General features: G+C 38.0%; 1 protein-coding gene across 7 annotated transcripts in view; it reads left to right on the top strand.

Moving 5' to 3' along the window:
• SEPTIN10 (septin 10) overlaps window positions 1–17,674 on the top strand; it is a 67,626-nt gene that overhangs the window by 8,955 nt on the left and 40,997 nt on the right. Inside the window, exon 1 of one of the 7 annotated variants that reach the window (XM_086701502.1) lies at window positions 7,261–7,389. The exons of the other annotated variants lie outside the window; for them this stretch is intronic. The gene's annotated coding sequence lies outside the window, so the exon portion shown is untranslated. Of the gene's footprint in view, window positions 1–7,260; window positions 7,390–17,674 lie in introns of those variants that run through there. 7 annotated transcript variants of the gene reach the window in all.

Genomic DNA, 17,674 nt, shown 5'->3' with positions numbered 1-17,674 from the left:
AGGGGGAGGATCCCAAGCAGGCTCCACATTGATAGCTCAGAGCCTGATGAGGGGCTTAAACTCAAAAATGCAAGATCATGACCTGAGCCAAAATCAAGAGTCGAACGCTTAATGGAATGAGCCACCCAGGCACCCCAGTCTAGAGATTTTTCATTGAGGATTTAGCTAAAATAATTTAAATATAGTAGAACTCAAAGTTCATTCCAGAACATCTTCTTTTTTTTTCTTAGGAAGATGTCTTTATTGCTAAATTTAATGGACACATTTTATTAGTTATTTAATATTTCAGAATTTCTTGTTGCTGGTCCCTTCTTTAAAACAATTCCTCCCCCTTCAAGATGTCATAACTGTAGGATTTTCTTTCTGTTTTCTTTTTTTAAAAAATTATTTCCTTATGTTTTAAATTTTATTTATTTATTTATTTATTTATTTATTTATTTATTTATTTTTATATATGAAATTTATTGTCAAATTGTTTTCCATACAACACCCAGTGCTCATCCCAACAGGTGCCCTCCTCAATACCCATCACCCACTTTCCCCTCTTTCCTTCCCTCCCCCCCCCCCCCCCCCCCATCAACCCTCAGTTTATTCTCAGTTTTTAAGAGTCTCTTATGGTTTGGCTCCCTCCCTTCTAACTTTTTTTTTCCCTTCCCCTCCCCCCATGGTCTTCTGTTAAGTTTCTCAGGATCCACATAAGAGTGAAAACATATGGTATCTGTCTTTCTCTGTACGACTTATTTCACTTAGCATAACACTCTCTAGTTCCATCCATGTTGCTATAAGAGGCCATATTTCATTCTTTCTCATTGCCCAGTATTATTCCATTGCTTCTTTTAAAGGTGAATTTTGTTTGCCAGTCTTTTTTTTTTAGAGCGAGAGCAAGCACGAGCTGGGGAGAGGGGCAGAGGGAGAGAGAGAGAATCTCAAGTGGGCTCCATGTTCAGCTCAGAGCCCCAGTCAGGGCTATATCCCATGATCCTGGGATCACAACCTCAGCCGAAATCAAGAGTTGGATGCTCAACTGACTGAGCCACTCAGGCACCCCTCCCTTGTTTGCCAGTCTTAAAGTTGTTCACTATTATATTTTGGCAGCCCCCTTTTCCTTCTCTGTTTTGTTCAATTTAAATAATGTTACGTCAGATGTACAGGTTTCCCTTTGGCTCCCTATAAACCATATTATCATAGACAAATGAAGGTGTGTGATTACAGTTTTACCTAGAGAAGTCTTGAGTCCTGGAACACTGCCAGGTGTCTTAGTACATGATCCCTTTAGACCTTGGTTTGAAGAAACATGGTTACCATATTCTCTCAGTAACCATGAATTGATTACATTGGGAATTCTAGAATTTTCAGTTTCTTTCAGTCTGTTTTTTCAGACACTAGATCATTTTAAGTTACAGAGTAAATAAATTGTTGGGGCAAATTTTAAAAAGTGAACTGGGTATTGAGGCTAGAAAGGAAGGTAAAGGCAAACAGCATGTGAAAGATTTTTGAAATGTATCCTAAGGGAGATACAAGCTGAGGAGAAGGACCCTAGGCTTTAGAATTTCACTTCTACTTCTTTCTCTTATAGGGGAAGATGCTTGAAAACTGAAGTGACAGGAAGTGGTAGTTTCTGTGATAGGAACATGGGAGAGCTAAGGCTGTAGAACCTCTATTAGGGGAGAGGGATAAAGATATACCCTCTCAGCCAAGTTCCATTTAAGGCTGTCCCAGGTCTTTTTCCATTTAAGGAATCCTACATAATCTGATACTAAGCCTGAGACAACTGACAGATGTAAAAAAGTAAATATATGGCAGTATTTTAGAGATTGCATTGTCATCATTTAGTTAACAAAAGATAGGTCCCAGAAATGCTTATGACCAGACGTAGAAATTAGATAGGAGACACAGGATTATTTGCTGGAATATCAGACTTGAGTAATGTATTAAATTGAAAAATAAACTAAAATAATGCCATATGTTGAACAAAGTAATATATACACAGGAAGAAGAAGGGGCTACCATTGGGAAAGAAAAGATAATTGTGTTTGAGATTTGGATGTGGGGTAAGACCAGGAGGATGATCTGGCCCTGCAGGTCCTTGCCAGGTATAATGGGTGCTCTAACCCCTTCAAGCTAGTTTCAGACAGCCTATTGTCATATGACCCAGGGGTTTACCAAAGAGAAGATGGGAGAACCATGAGACATCTTCTCTGATCTCCTTTTACCTCTCCTCTTAAGAACTAGGTCAAGTTTATCCTACCTTCTGTGTGAGCTATGCTTATAGAGACAGCAAGGAGTCCTGTTATTCTGTTTATCATGATATGTGTAGAAAGGTATTTTGTGAGTCATCTGTATGCTGTTTTTTTCATAGATGAATATAAAATGTGCACAGCAATATTTTTCTTAGTTGAATGTATACCTTTTAGCTGGAATGTTACTTTGCACTGCAGATTAAGCCAGAAATGATTGAATCAGTTTTGAAAATAAAAAGATACCTTTGTTTTTTTTTTTAAATGTTTATTTATTTATTTTGAGAGAGAGTGAGAGCGAGTGGGGGGAGGGGCAGAGAGAGAGGGAGAAAGAATCCCAAGCAGGCTCTGCACTGACAGTGTGGAGCCCGAGGGAGGGCTCACAAACTGTGAGATCATGACCTGAGCCAAAATCAAGACTTGGATGCTTACCCAACTAAGCCACCCAGACGCCTGAACATGAGATGCCTTTTAATTGTATTTACCAATCAAGAGAAAATTCACTTAAAATTTTTTAAGGTTTTTTTTTTAAAAACTAAAGTGAACTTTACCCATTATTTTCAATTTCTTTGTACATACTTTTACTTTTTTTAGTGGTCTAGTAATCTTTAAAGATCTTTGCAAAAGTTAAAGTATTCAAGATACATTTTTATATGGTTTTCTCCTTTGCTGCTTTGAGTAAATCCACTGGGGTAATTGGATAATACCAAATGCTAAAGTGCATTCACTGTGACAAGTACTTTAGTTGTAATATCACATTTATCTTCCCAACCCTAGGAGCTCAGAACTGTTATTTTCATTTTGGAGGGATGAGGCTTAACTTTCTCAAATTTTGCTGAGAAGTCTTGTTTTGTTTATGTTGTCGTTGTACCTCCTTGTCCCAGGCCCTCCTACATGGCTTTGGCAGTGATTTAGTGCTCCAACAGTTTGCGTCTGTTGCCACCATAAGCAATTAATTCTAACAGCCTTCTTAAGCCATACATTTATACTGATGTCATGTTAATTCTTCTCTACTGTGACATGGGCCATTGAGATTATTTCTAGGGGATCTCTGTTTTGGGAGAAGACAGGCTGCTTGTCATATGGTAACAGAGATTCTGTTGTATAGAAAAGAAATCTAATTTGCAGTTTCCACCTAACTCTGAGAGCCAAAAGAACTTCATACTGAATTGTAATTTGAGCAATTGGAGAAAATATTTTAATCTCCTTTTGCATTTGCTTATTTTGGTGTATATTTACTTTTTTATTGCTGCTTATAAATTATCATTTATTGTCTCAATGACCTAGTTTATCCTCACATATTCTAAGTTTTTGTTAGCCTCTGCTTTCTCGTGAATTGATTACTTATGTTTAGTTAGAAAATTTTGTTATATCTTCATAAATTAAGCTTTTTTATTGAGGTATAATTTGTGTAGTGAAATTTACCCTTTTTTATTATAAAGTCTTAGGAGTTTTGATGAACACATATAGTTGTGTGTAACTACAACTATAATCAAAGATATAGAACATTTCTATCACCATTTCCATCCCCTGTTATTCCTTTGTGCTTCTTTGTAGTCCTCCATCTCTGACAATCACTGATCAGTTTTCTGCTCCTGTTGTTTTGCCTTTACCAGAGTGTCCTACATATGGAATTATTGTAGCCTTGAGCTGGCTTCTTTCACTGAATGCAGTACTTTTGAGATTTGTCCATGTTGTTGCATGTTCCTTTTTATTGCTGAGTAGTATTCCATTGTATGGATGTGTCACAGTTGTGTTTGTTCATTCTTTATTTGAGGAATACTTGGGCTGTTTCCAGTTTTTAACAGTTTTGAATAAAATCACTGTGTACATTCACATACAGGCTTTTATGTGAATATAAGTTTTTTATTTCATCTGGGTTGATATCTAGGAGTAAGATTGCTGAGTAGAATGGTAGGTATGTATTTAAGAAGCTGTCAAACTGTTTTCCAAAATGTTTGTACCAATTTGCCTTCCTAACAATAATGACTGAGAGCCCTTGTTGCTCTGCATCTTTGCCAGTATTGTTAGTTTTTTAAAAAGTCATTTTTATAGGTATATGGTCATATCTTGTAATTTATTTGGCTTTATCTAATGAGTGATGATGTTGAGCTACTGTCATTTGCTTATTTGCCATCTCTGTATTCCTGGTGAAGTATCTGTTCAAATATTTTCCCATTTTTAAAATTAAGTTATTGTATAATTATTGAGTTGTACAAGTTTTAAAAAGATATATATTTCTCATATTCTTTTATGATATAAATAATTTACAAATGTTTTATCAATCAAAGTATGTGTCTTGAGTTTTCATTCTCTTAACAGTGTCTTGAAGAGCAGAAGCTTTTTTGGTTTATTAGGTTCAATTTATCATTTTTTTCTTTTATGGATCATGCTTTTGGTGTGGTAGCTAAGAAGTTTTTGTCTAACCTAAGGCCACAAGGTTTTATGTATACAATCTGTTTTGAGTTAATTTTTGTATATGTTACCAGGTTCCTTTTTTGTTTTTGTTTTTGTTTTTTGGGGGCAGATATTGGAATCTTAATTATTCTGGCACCATTTTTAAATTTTTTTAAAATGTTTATTTTTTTTTGAGAGACAGAGACAGAGTGCAAGTGAGGGAGGGGCAGAGAGAGAGAGAGAGAGAATCCAAAGCAGACTCCAGGCTCTGAGCTGTCAGCGCAGAGCCTGACGTGGGGCTTGAATTCATGGACTTCGATATCATGACCTGAACTCAAATCTGATGCTTAACTAACTGAGCCACCCAGGCGTCCCTCTGGCACCATTTTTAAAAAACACTATCCTTTCCACATTGAATTGCATTTGCACCTTGTTGGAAATCTACCCTCCCCTCTCCTTTGACTGCTCTGGCTCACATCACTCTCTTTCCTTCATGATAATGACCACACTTTGCTTTCTTGTTTAAGTGCCTCCTCTTCACTAAGCTCCTTGAGAGGAGGAGCTTTTGTATGGGACCAAGGATAGAAAGGGTATCCAAGCAGAGGTAATGATAATTGCTGGGGTAGAACTTTGACATGTCTGAAAACATGCCAAAAGGGGTCATCAAGAACAACATGAAGCTGCAGAAATAGATGGTGGTCAAATCCTGTAGGGCCTTAGTGAGGCTATAGTACCAAAGGAGACTATGGTCTAGGACAAAAGGATTGGCATAGAGAGGGAACAGGGCATCATCACACTGTGATACTCCTTTTTGCCAAAGTGTATAAAAGAGGGGCAATAAAAAACTTCATTTATTTATTACCTGTGTCATGTTTCACAGCTCCCTAAAGAGTTCTGCCCACTGCTTTTCTTGGGTTAAAATGGATTTAGCCTTCCTTACGTATTGGTTATTTTAGTCAGAATATAGTAATATTTTACTAAATTTACATGTGACCAAACTTTTCCCAGAGGAGATTTGCGAGAGCTATGTTTCAAGGATTCCTGTCACTAATGGATACCTCTTGTAGCACAAAACCTGGAGATGGCCTGGTTGACCCTTTATTTCTCATTGCCACTTCCAGATCATTCTCCTCTCCTCCCTAAACATTCTCTCTTGACTTTCAATCAGCTATCCCACTGTATACTCACTATCTCTCTGTTACATTCATCTCTGAAACTTATCTGCCTCCATGCATGATGGTGTAGGTACTGGCTCCCTGTGATTCTCCAACATTAGATCTGTGGTAATTCTATGGGATTTCAGTATCCACATGGATTATCCTTTCAGTACCCTGCCTTTCAGTTTTTGGCCTCTTCTCCTTCAATGTCTTGTATTCTGTTCCCTGCTTTCACCTGTCCTTCTTGTGGTTAATATCTTGACCTTGTTATTCCCTGTAAATGCAGCCCCTCCAGGCAGTCCACTCAGCCACACCTCCTACCTTTTCTGTTTACTCCCTGTGGTACCAAGTCCCACAATTCTTTGACCTGACCTGTTGTTCCTACTACCTTTTCCCTTCCTTCATGTCTTCCATGCTCTTTCCCCTTTTTGCCCAGTTGTAAGTCCTTCCTCATAACATTTATAGTCATTTCCTTGCGTGTCTCAGTTCCCTTCCTTGCTTCATCATTCTCCACTGGCAAAAGCCACACACAGTGAAATTATACTATCTCCAGACTCTGCTCATGCAGCCTCACAGCTGAATAAGATTGAGGGTAATCATGCTGAATGGTCTCACTCTTAAGTCATGACCACTGGACTCAGAGGCCTTGGTGCTGCCTGAAATTGTACCACATTTTCTTCATTTATTTGCCCTCTAATTCTTCTAGATTAAGGATCTTCTAGAGTAAGGGTTTTCTTTATAGGGTCAAATAGTATTTTCAGCGTTGTAAGCCAGATGGTCTCTCACAACTATGCAACTCTGTTGTGGCCTGAAAACAACCACACACAATACGTAAAGGAATGATAGTGGCATACTCTCTCTTCCCCCAAAGGCTTTCTTTACCTGTCTTCCAGGATTCCACATATATCTGGATTTCTTTCACCCTCTTTGGCTGATCTTTCTCAGTCACTTAGACTGGTTGCTCCTCAGTTCCCCAGCCTTTAAATGTTGGAGTTCCCCCAGCGTTCACTTCTGTGATCCCTTCTCTTTTCTAAATACCTTTTACTCCGTGGGTGATTTCATCTCTTCCTGTAGCATTGACTACTTGCCATGTACTGATGACTTCAGAATTTTCACCTGTGATCTAGAGATCCTTCACTCTCAACTTGTCTATCCAGCTACCTACCTAGTACCTCCACTTCAGCATCTAATAGGCATTTCCAATTTAATATGTTTCAGAGAGAACTCCTGACCTTCCACAGTCCTCATTCTATTGTCTTCCCAGTTCCAGTAAGTGGAAGCTCCCTCCTCCATGTTGCTCAAATAAAAACTTGGAAACCATTCTCTATATCTCTTTACATCCCACATTGAACATTCAACAAGTTCTAATTTTTTTTTAATGTTTGTTTATTTTTGGGAGAGACTGAGACAGAGCTCACGTGGGGGAGGAGCAGAGAGAGAGACACACAGAATCCAAAGCAGGCTCCAGGCTCTGAGCTGTCAGCACAAATCCCAGTGCGGGGCTCAAATTCACAAATGGTGATATCATAACCTGAGCCAAAGTTGAAGTCTTAACCTACTGGCCAGCCAGGTGCCTCTCAACAAGTTCTACTTTTGAGGTAGATCCAGAATTTAACCATGTCTTAGCTCTTACATCATTCACATTCTGCCATGATCTCTTTTCTTGAATTAACATAGTAGCTTCTTAACCAGTCTGTTTCTGTGTTGCCATTATTTTTTTGAATTTTTAAATTTTATTTAAATCCAAGTTAGTTAACATATAGTGTATTAATTTCAGGAGTAGGATTTAGTGATTTATCACTTGCATATAACACCCAGTCCTCATCCCAACAAGTACTCTCCTTAGTGCCCATCACCCGTTTAGCTCATTCCCCCTACCCAGCACCCCTCCAGCCAGCCTCAATTTGTTCTCTGAATTTAAGAGTCTCTACGGTTTGCCTCCCTCTTTTTATCTTATTTTTCCTTCCCTTCCCCTATGTTCATCTGTTTTGTTTCTTAAATTCCACATATGAGTGAAATCATATATTTATCCTTCTCTGACTGACTTACTTCACTTAGCATAATACACTCTAGTTCCATTTGCCTTGCCATTCTTTAGTCTACTCTCAACATAGTAGCTGTAGCGAACTATTTAATACAAAGAGAAATCATGTCTCTCTTATGCTAAAAACTCTTCAAAGCCAGTCCTTACATAATTTGGCTCTCATTTCTCTCTGACCCCTCTGTATCTCCCTTCCTCCCCTGCAGCCACCAGCCACATTGGCCTCCTTGATGTTCCTCATACCAACAGCAACATCTGCCTCAGGATCCTTGCAATGGTTTAATTCCTTCTGCCTGGAATGCTCTTCCTCCAGGTAGCCCCTTCATCTGCTCTCCTCCCTTAACTCCTTCAGGTCCCCTAACTCCTACGTCTTCAGGACGTACTTACCACCTTTCCAATTAGGCCTTCCCTAACCTCAGGGCACCTGGCTGGCTCAATCAGTAGAGCATGCAACTCTTGATCTCGGGGTTTCGAGTTTGAGCCAACGTTGGGTATAGAGATTACTTAAAAAAAGTAAAATCTTTAAAAACAAAACCAAAATGATATCTCCTCACTCATGTCACCTCCACATTTCCTGTCCCCCTTTCTTGTCTTATTTTTCTTTATTGTGTTTATTATTCTCTTATTAGCAGTGTCTGCTTTATGCCTGTCTTTCCCTAACTGGAATGGAAGCTCCCTGATGGCCAGGACTTTTTTCTATTTTGCTCAGTTATACTTCCCCCATACCTAGGATAGTTCCTGGAACATAGTAGTCATTCAGTACATATCTTTTGAATAAATGCATTTTTATAGATATTTGAAAAATACTTATATTCTATTAGTCTCTGTTAAATTCACATAAATGATAATATTAATGGTTATCAAGAAGAAAAGGTAGTATTCTCTTCCCTCTAAGAATCAGACTCCAGGTGTTTGTCCATATGCATAAATAATCTGTAACCATGGTGTCAATACAGTTTTATATTCTTATTTTGCTACTTAATATCACATCATGTCATTAATCTTAATTTTCCTAACTATCACTTCCAATTTTTTGTAAAAAAAGTATTTCAACATAGACTTATATGGAACTTCTTCCTTTTTTTAAAAAAGATTTATCTTTTTCTGAGTTGTAAAAATAGGGTAATACTTTCTAAACTGCAGCCTGTTACTAGTAATATATAGCATTAACTATGTTCAGTCTAAAAATCAAGCCTGACTGGCTTAGTGAGTTAGGCTGAATTTTTAGTGCTCTAAAATGTGGAAGAATTACCAATATGGATGAATTCCAGTCTTAGGGAATCAGTGGCAACTTCAAGAGAAATGGGAATTATCACTGTATGTATGTATGTATGTATGTATGTATGTATGTATGTATTTATTTATTTATTTATTGTTAATGTTTATTTTTGAGAGAGAGAGAGACAGAGAGAGAACATGAGTGGGGGAGGAGCAGAGAGAGAGGGAGTCACAGAATCCGAAGCAGGCTCCAGGCTCTGAGCTGTCAGCATAGAGCCCAACGCAGGGCTTGAACTCAACGAACTGCAAGATCATGTCTTGAGCCAAAGTTGGATGCTTAACTGACTGAGCTACCCAGGTGTCCCACCACTGTATTTATTTTTAATAATCATGTAAAAGTTACCCTAGATTAATTATACACTTGACTGAAGACTTCAGTGGTTATGTAGAATCTCCTTGAGGGATCCAGAGCGCTCATGAAAACCTTAAACTCAGTATTTCCAAAATTGCATCAAACCAGTGCTGATTTATCTCATTTTCTTTCCTGCCTCACAGTAACATCTACCAAATTACCACCTTTGAAGGTGGGCATGGCTTCACTCTAAGGCAGAGTGGATGTCCAGCCCCCTGTTTCCTTGTCCAGGCTTACCTCTTCTGTCCTCCTTGCACTTAACCTTAAGCCTCCTTAGGCTTAAATGATAATGAGCTTACTGCAGTTTTCCTAGCTTTCCTAGTATACTTGCATGGTTTTGCACACATTGATTCCTCTACTTTCTTTTCCCATTTGCTAGGAATATTCCTATTTCTCCTTCAAGTCTTTGCTCAAGGCTTTTCTTGGCAGTACCTTCTCTGACCATGCAGGGTTCAGTATACCCTGAGCTACTGTGGTGTTTATAAGTTGAATGCATGTCTCCCCACAGTACTAAAATTTAAATTGCAAGGATATTGGCTTATTCACCTTTGTTATTCTGTCCTGAAGATGGAAAACCTTTTAGTAAGTATTGTGTATATTTGTGGAATAAATAAAAAGCAGTATATTGATAGTCTTCATACTGACTCCTCAGTATTCTTTTTTCCCAGATATTCCATGTCAATTTTAAGTCTTTTAATTTAATTTAATTTTATTTATTTTATTTTATTTTTTTATGTTTATTTATTTTAGAGAGAGAGAGACAGAATGCAAGTGGAGGAGGGGCTGAGAGAGAGGGAGACACAGAATCCAAAACAGGCTGTAGACTTGGGTGGCTGGGCTCAAACCCACGAATCTTGAGATCATGACCTTAGCTGAAGTCAGACACTTAACTGAATGAACCCCTATTTTTTTACTTTTTAGAGAGAGTGCACACAAGCCCAGGAGAGGGACAAAAAGAGAAAGAAAGAGAATCTTAAGCAGGCTTCCCATTCAGCTCAGAGCCCGACGTGGGGCTCAGTCTCAGGTCCCTGGAATCATGATCTGAGCTGAAATCAAGAGTCATACTGTCAACCAACTGAGCCACCCAGGTGCCCCTAAGTCCTTCTAATGAATTTCTTCTGCCTTTCCCCCTTCTTCAGCTCCTTTTCCCATTTGCTTGCTTTTCCCATTTACTTTTCAAATTTGACTGGCTTTTTTTCATGAGTCTACATGGAACATGCTCCCTCTCCCAGGAATTCAAGCTGTCTACTTTTCATTTTAATAGCCTTTGAGATTTAGTTCCAAAAAGCCTTTTCACATCAACTAGATACAATTATGTTATGCCTGTCCTTACTTCCCCTTGTCTGAGCATGCAGTTTCCATGGCTCATTCTTCATTCTCCATATCACATACTTTTTCCTCACTGCTTGCTTATAGTTATACAGTCATAAAATCTGAGTTGAAAGAGACCTTAGAAGTTCATTATTTTTCCTTCTCACTCAGTGAAGGAATTGGCTCTGTGTATCCAGTTGATGACTGTGTCACTGTTTAAACTCCCCCCCCCCCCCCCCCCCGGGGCCACTAACTGAATCCTTCCTGGGACAGCCCATTCCACTCTTGCTAGGCAGCTCTAGTCATTCAGTAATTTCTCTTCACTGTGTCAGATTGACCTCTCTAGTCCATTCATGCATCCTAAGTTTTCCCTTGGGAACTCATTTCCCTAAAACAGACTATAGAGATGTTTGAATATACTTTGCTATCCCTTGATAGAGCAATAGGCTAAGGATGTTGGGAAAAATTTGGATTGCCTTGACTCACGCAGTGCTAGCAAATAATTTTTAGAAGGCTTAAAAACTTACGTGTAAGACATGAAACCCTTAAAGAACTTGGAAAAAATTCAAATGGATTTTTTTGAACCTCAGGGTATGAAAAGATTTTTTAAGCTTCACATTTAAGGAAGAAACCAGAAAGGAAAACATGGATTGGACTCTATGAAAATTGAAAGAGTCAGTGACAAATCAGGAAAAGATATTTGTAATACACATGACAAGCACAGTTATATCTAACAGCTTTTGTTAATAAGAGGAACAAAAAAGGGGATACCCCGATGGGCAAATGGGGGAAAACATGAATTTAAGATTTATGAAAATATTCTGAAAAAAATACTCAAAATACTGGATGTCAAATTAAGATGTCAGTGTTTGCCTGTGAACTTGACAAACACTTAAAAAAATGTTAATATACTGTATTGATGACTTCATAGTGAAATGAACATACAGATTTTATTTTTTGGTTTTTTTTTAACATACTAATTTTGGAAATGTGAGCAGGTATATAGCCTTTTTGAGGAGGAGTTTGACAATATGTTCATACCTTTGATCAGGACAATATGTTCATACCTTTGATACTAGGAATTTATCATGAGGAAATTATCAGATGTACAAAATGATTGATGTTTATACAGGTGTGTCCTCTTGGGTCCTCTGGGAAGCAGATGCTGAAGTTATGAGTGTTAGAAATAGATTGGGAGTGAGAGGCAGGGAGGGGAGGTAATGCCTGTAAGAGACAGGGAGGAAGCAGTACTGGAAACGAAAAGTCTTCAGGCTCTGATGCAGATTTTGACAGCTGTGAAAGGAAAGAAGCTGAAGCAGAACTTGGCAGAGAGAGCCTCAGAGGCTATTCAGGTCTGGCAGTCTGGGCCAACCCAGTGGAGACCTCTCTGACTGCCTGTTTGGGGGGGCTCACCTAGTGCAGAAGGGGCCAGGCCCTGACACGCTCTTTGTGCTCAGTCCTGGGCTAGGGGCTGCCAGGAAGGAGTGGTCTTGGGTGGAATACTGTGCATCCTGAAGGCTCTAAAGCTGGAAGCTATCAGCCAACTGCATTCTTTGTAGCCAAAGGGCTAGTTCTTGCTGAAAGGGAGATGTAAGTACTATACCACAAAATGGATGTTCATTGCAGTGTTATTAAAATGACATGATTAGAAATGCTATTTTTTCCTATAATAAACATAAAATACACCCATTTCTAATTAAGAGTGGGAAGGTAACTTCAAGATAAGATTACATTTATTATTTTAAGCAGCCATGTATTACTGTAAACTTTTGTTAACCTTGATACCCCTAATTTTTTATCACATGAACTACTATCAAGAATTTACATGTCTTGATCTTTTGAGGCTGAATATTAGACTTTGTATTTACCCTCTAACTTTTATATTTACTGGAGATGATGGTAAAATTGAGGTGATATTTTGATGGGATTTAGACTACCCCAAACTGCCTTAAACTGAGACTGCCCTGGAGGAGATCCAGGTGTGCACATAGGAGGCCAATGTATTGCTTTGCCTTACACTGCCCAGTCTCACTGGTTTCAGTTGAATTCTTTCTTTTTCCCCTGCGGTGTAATTAGCATCCACTTCTAGAATCAGGTAATGTTAGTACTTGTTTTTAGGAAAATTTTCGATCAGCACTCTTAAGTTTATTTTAAAGTTTCCTTAACCTGAAGATTTAATAAAATGATTTTAATCAATGAGTCTGTGGAATCTTTCAAAGAACTCTGCCTGTTTGAAAGCCATACAATAGGCCTAGGTAATTATTTTGACCACTCTCTGCTTTTCGTTGTCTCTTACTTTTTTTTTTTTTGTCCTAAAGAACTCCAAGAAACACACCAGGAGACAGTTTGAAAACTTTGGTTCTTTGATTAATTTCTTTTTAATATGAAATTTATTGTCAAATTGGTTTCTATACAACACCCAGTGCTCATCCCAAAAGATGCCCTCCTCAATGCCCATCACCCACCCTCCCCTCCCTCCCACCCTCAGATTGTTCTCAGTTTTTAAGAGTCTCTTATGGTTTGGCTCCCTCCCTCTCTAACTTTTTTTTTTCCTTCCCCTCCCCCATGGTCTTCTGTTAAGTTTCTCAGGATCCACATAAGAGTGAAAACATATGGTATCTGTCTTTCTCTGTATGACTTATAGCATAACACTCTCCAGTTCCATCCATGTTGCTACAAAAGGCCATATTTCATTCTTTCTCATTGCCACGTAGTATTCCATTGTGTATATGAACCACAATTTCTTTATCCATTCATCAGTTGATGGACATTTAGGCTCATTCCATAATTTGGCTATTGTTGAGAGTGCTGCTATAAACATTGGGGTACAAGTGCCCCTATGCATCAGCACTCCCGTATCCCTTGGGTAAATTCCTAGCAGTGCTATTGCTGGGTCAGAGGGTAGATCTATTTTTAATTTTTTGAGGAACCTCCACAGTGTTTTCCAGAGCAGCTGCACCAGTTTGCATTTCCACCAACAGTGCAAGAGGGTTCCCGTTTCTCCACATCCTCGCCAGCATCTATAGTCTCCTGATTTGTTCATTTTAGTCACTCTGACTGGCGTGAGGTGATACCTGAGTGTGGTTTTGATTTGTATTTCCCTGATGAGGAGTGATGTTGAGCATCTTTTCATGTGCCTGTTGGCCATCTGGATGTCTTCTTTAGAGAAGTGTCTATTCATGTCTTCTGCCCATTTCTTCACTGGATAATTTTTTTTTTTCGGGTGTGGAGTTTGGTGAGTTCTTTATAGATTTTGGATACTAGCCCTTTGTCAGATAATGTCATTTGCAAATATCTTTTCCCATTCCTGCGGTTGCCTTTTAGTTTTGTTGATTGTTTCCTTTGCAGTGCAGAAGCTTTTTATCTTCATAAGGTCCCAGTAGTTCATTTTTGCTTTTAATTCCCTTGCCTTTGGGGATGTGTCAAGTAATAAATTGCTGCAGCTGAGGTCAGAGAGGTTTTTTCCTGCTTCTCCTCTAGGGTTTTGGTGGTTTCCTGTCTCACATTCAGGTCCTTCATCCATTTTGAGTTTATTTTTGTGAATGGTGTAAGAAAATGGTCTAGTTTCATTCTTCTGCGTGTTGCTGTCCAGTTCTCCCAGCACTATTTGTTAAAGAGACTTGTCTTTTTTCCATTGGATTTTCTTTCCTGCTTTGTCAAAGATTAGCTGGCCATACTTTTGTGGGTCCAATTATGGAGTCTCTATTCTATTCCTTGGTCTATGTGCCTGTTTTTGTGCCAATACCATACTATCTTGATGATTACAGCTTTGTAGTAGAGGCTAAAGTCTGGGTTTGTGATGCCCCCTGCTTTGGTCTTCAAAATTACTTTGGCTATTCGGGGCCTTTTGTGGTTCCATGCAAATTTTAGGATTGCTTGTTGTAGCTTCGAGAAGAATGCTGGTACAATTTTGATTGGGATTGCATTGAATGTGTAGATTGCTTTGGGTAGTATTGACATTTTAACAATATTTGTTCTTCCAATCCATGAGCACAGAATGTTTTTCCATTTCTTTATAGCTTCTTCAATTTCCTTCATAAGCTTTCTATAGTTTTCAGCATACAGATCTTTTACATCTTTGGTTAGGTTAATTCCTAGGTATTTTATGGTTCTTGGTGCAATTGTGAATGGGATCAGTTTCTTTATTTGTCTTTCTGTTGCTTCATTATTAGTGTATAAGAATGCAACTGATTTCTGTACATTGATTTTGTATCCTGAGACTTTGATTAATTTTATAAAGATAAAAATTGTGGGAAAATAAAGTTAAAATGAAGCTATTAAAACCAAGTCACATTTCTGTTCCTCTAAGGCTCATTGTTATACCTAGAGAAAGGGGCAGTTTCAAGAATGTTTACCAGTAAGGAAACTTGTTATCTAATGTATTTTGTGAAAGAATCAGCAAATGTTTCCCCATAATTGGCTGATAGGAAAAAGGTCATCTACTATATGTCTCCCTAGGGACCCAGAACAATTGTGTGCCACCTCTGTTGTATTGCCGATACTCCCCAAAGTGAAATTTTGAAGAAGGTAGAGCACCGAAACTTCCTTCGGCTATCTCAATGTTTTGGTACTTTTTTTCCCATGATTCATTATATATTATAACTTAAAAAAAAGTGTGTTAGACTTTGCTAGGAATTAAAGGTACTATATGTTTTTTACTTCTAGGTAGTGTATGTATAGATTTAAATATATATATGTTTGTGAATGTATGATATATATATGTATTTAAAAAAAAGTGTAAAAGCAAACTGCATAATCAAGTGTAGGTAGTGGTTTCATTAGTCTAACTTGGAATGAGACTGTGATTGCCTGTCATGAGTTTGTGTTTCTCAGAGGTAAGTTCTTAAGGTCAGGGCTGTGTCTTACTCCTCTTGAGACGCTGGTACCCAGCACAGTGATTTACACATAGTAAGTGATCATTGATATTGCAGACTGGAATTTCACTTCCAGTTTGTTGTTTTGTTTTATTTTGTTTTAATTTAGGTTTTGCCACTAGAAGGACTTGGTCAGCTCTTGTCGCCTTCTTATTTTACCTTCAATAATGTCCTGTTAATTTATTAAAACCTTTTTATTCTAAAACTTGTTTTGGAAATTTGACTAGTCAGGTAGTAGCAGTGGAAAATATTAAAAACAACTATTTATAATATTTTTATGTGACTCATTCATACTTCCTGATCAAAACTTTTATCCATAGAGATATTAAGTAGACTTTTTGGCAGGTATTCAGAAACACAGGAAGTGAATAATCAAAAGCAGATCTTTGAAATGAGCTTACATAAATGACAGAAAAATAACCTAGGTTTTATTAGTCAGAATTTAATGATGAACTAGTACAAAACCTATCCTGTTTTTTTAAGCAAATTTTACTTATCAACCGAATTGCTTACTAAGCAAGCATTTAACAAAAATATGCTATTCATTACATTAAAACCCTAAAGCTACTTTCTTACCATATTTTTTTTTACATCAGGAAGTAGCATTCAGCATGGAATGTTCTACACTCTTACTCGATTTATCTAAGGCAAGGCTCTCAACAGGGTCCCCAAACAGTTGTGTTCTGTGGTACTTCTTTGCCTTTACCAACAAGTGAGACTCTTGAGATAGACTCTTCAAAATTCCTCAGTCAGCTACTCATCTCTTGTCTCTAATCTGTTTCTCATCCTCCTTCATAACCTCATTCATAATTGCAAAAGGAGACAATGAACTTTTTTTTCCCTGTACCAACTACTATACTCATGATTTACTTTCTCCAAATACAAAATTTTACCTCACTCCAGTGCTTAGGGATTTTTTTCTACCCTAAATGCCACCTTCTCTCTTGGTATGTATACCACTTTCCTGACTCATTTCAATATTATTGTCTTCTCTGAAAACTGCTTTGACCTTTAATGATCTCTTTCTCCACATGTCCGTAACTACCATTGCTCTTTCCCTTAGTTTTTTCTTACTTTTCTGTTCTGGCATAGAATGAGCTACTGCCTACATGCCACACAATGACTAGAGGTGTGACAGCAGGATGGAGGGAGTAAGGTGAAGTATATATAATTAAAAAACAAAACCTTAGGCCAATTTGATGTGCTTTGTATCATTATGTAATTTTCACTTTTTAATGTGAAAATATGGCTATCATCTGTAAGTGTTCATCACAGAGCTTTTGTTGTGTGCTTTTATATAAGGACATCTTCCAACTGACAGGAGTCATTTCATGTTGGAACAATGTGTTCAGTTGTATGTGGAGTGGTTAAGTCACAAGGCCAGCCTTCAAAAGCTTCTGTTACCCAGAATGTACAGAGGTAGATTGTTGTTAGCATTCTGTAAAATCCAGTTATGATATATACCTGCCTATCTGTGAGATTGCATTCACAATCCCAGTGTGTATGTGTATGGGGGCGGGTGTGTGTATGGGTGTGCATGGTGCCAGAAACACTATTTTCTTGCTACAGTGGTAAGGTTCTTCTCCCTTTCATCATATATTGTCATATACAAAACAGAATACTATACCACAGAATGAATGTAGTAGATCTACATACTAGAAGCAGTTTTCAGGAGAGATTAAGGGGAAAAAAAATCACAATGCAGAGCAATAGATCACTACCATTTATATAAACAAAGACACTTGCATATTCACTTATGCTCATACACGTATGGTCTGTCTCTGGAAGTATACATAGGTTTGCTGAAGTACTAGCAAGTCAAGGGTAGGAAGGGAACTTATTTTGCAGTTTTCTTATTGGCACTGTTTGCATTTTTCTTACTATAATCCATATTACTACTATTTTTAAAAATGCCACATTTCCTTAGTATCTTGTGTAGTCAAAAGTAGGATAGCAGTTTTTGAGGTAGTATGGATTTGAAATTCCCACAACTTCTCTTGTACCTTTTTCCCCCCATTCCTCACTGT

This window comes from Puma concolor, chromosome A3 (genome assembly GCF_028749965.1).
Source record: "Puma concolor isolate L17-30 chromosome A3, mPumCon1.1.hap2, whole genome shotgun sequence".
In the NCBI taxonomy this organism is placed as follows: domain Eukaryota; kingdom Metazoa; phylum Chordata; class Mammalia; order Carnivora; family Felidae; genus Puma; species Puma concolor.
This window is presented reverse-complemented; position numbering and strand designations above follow the sequence as displayed.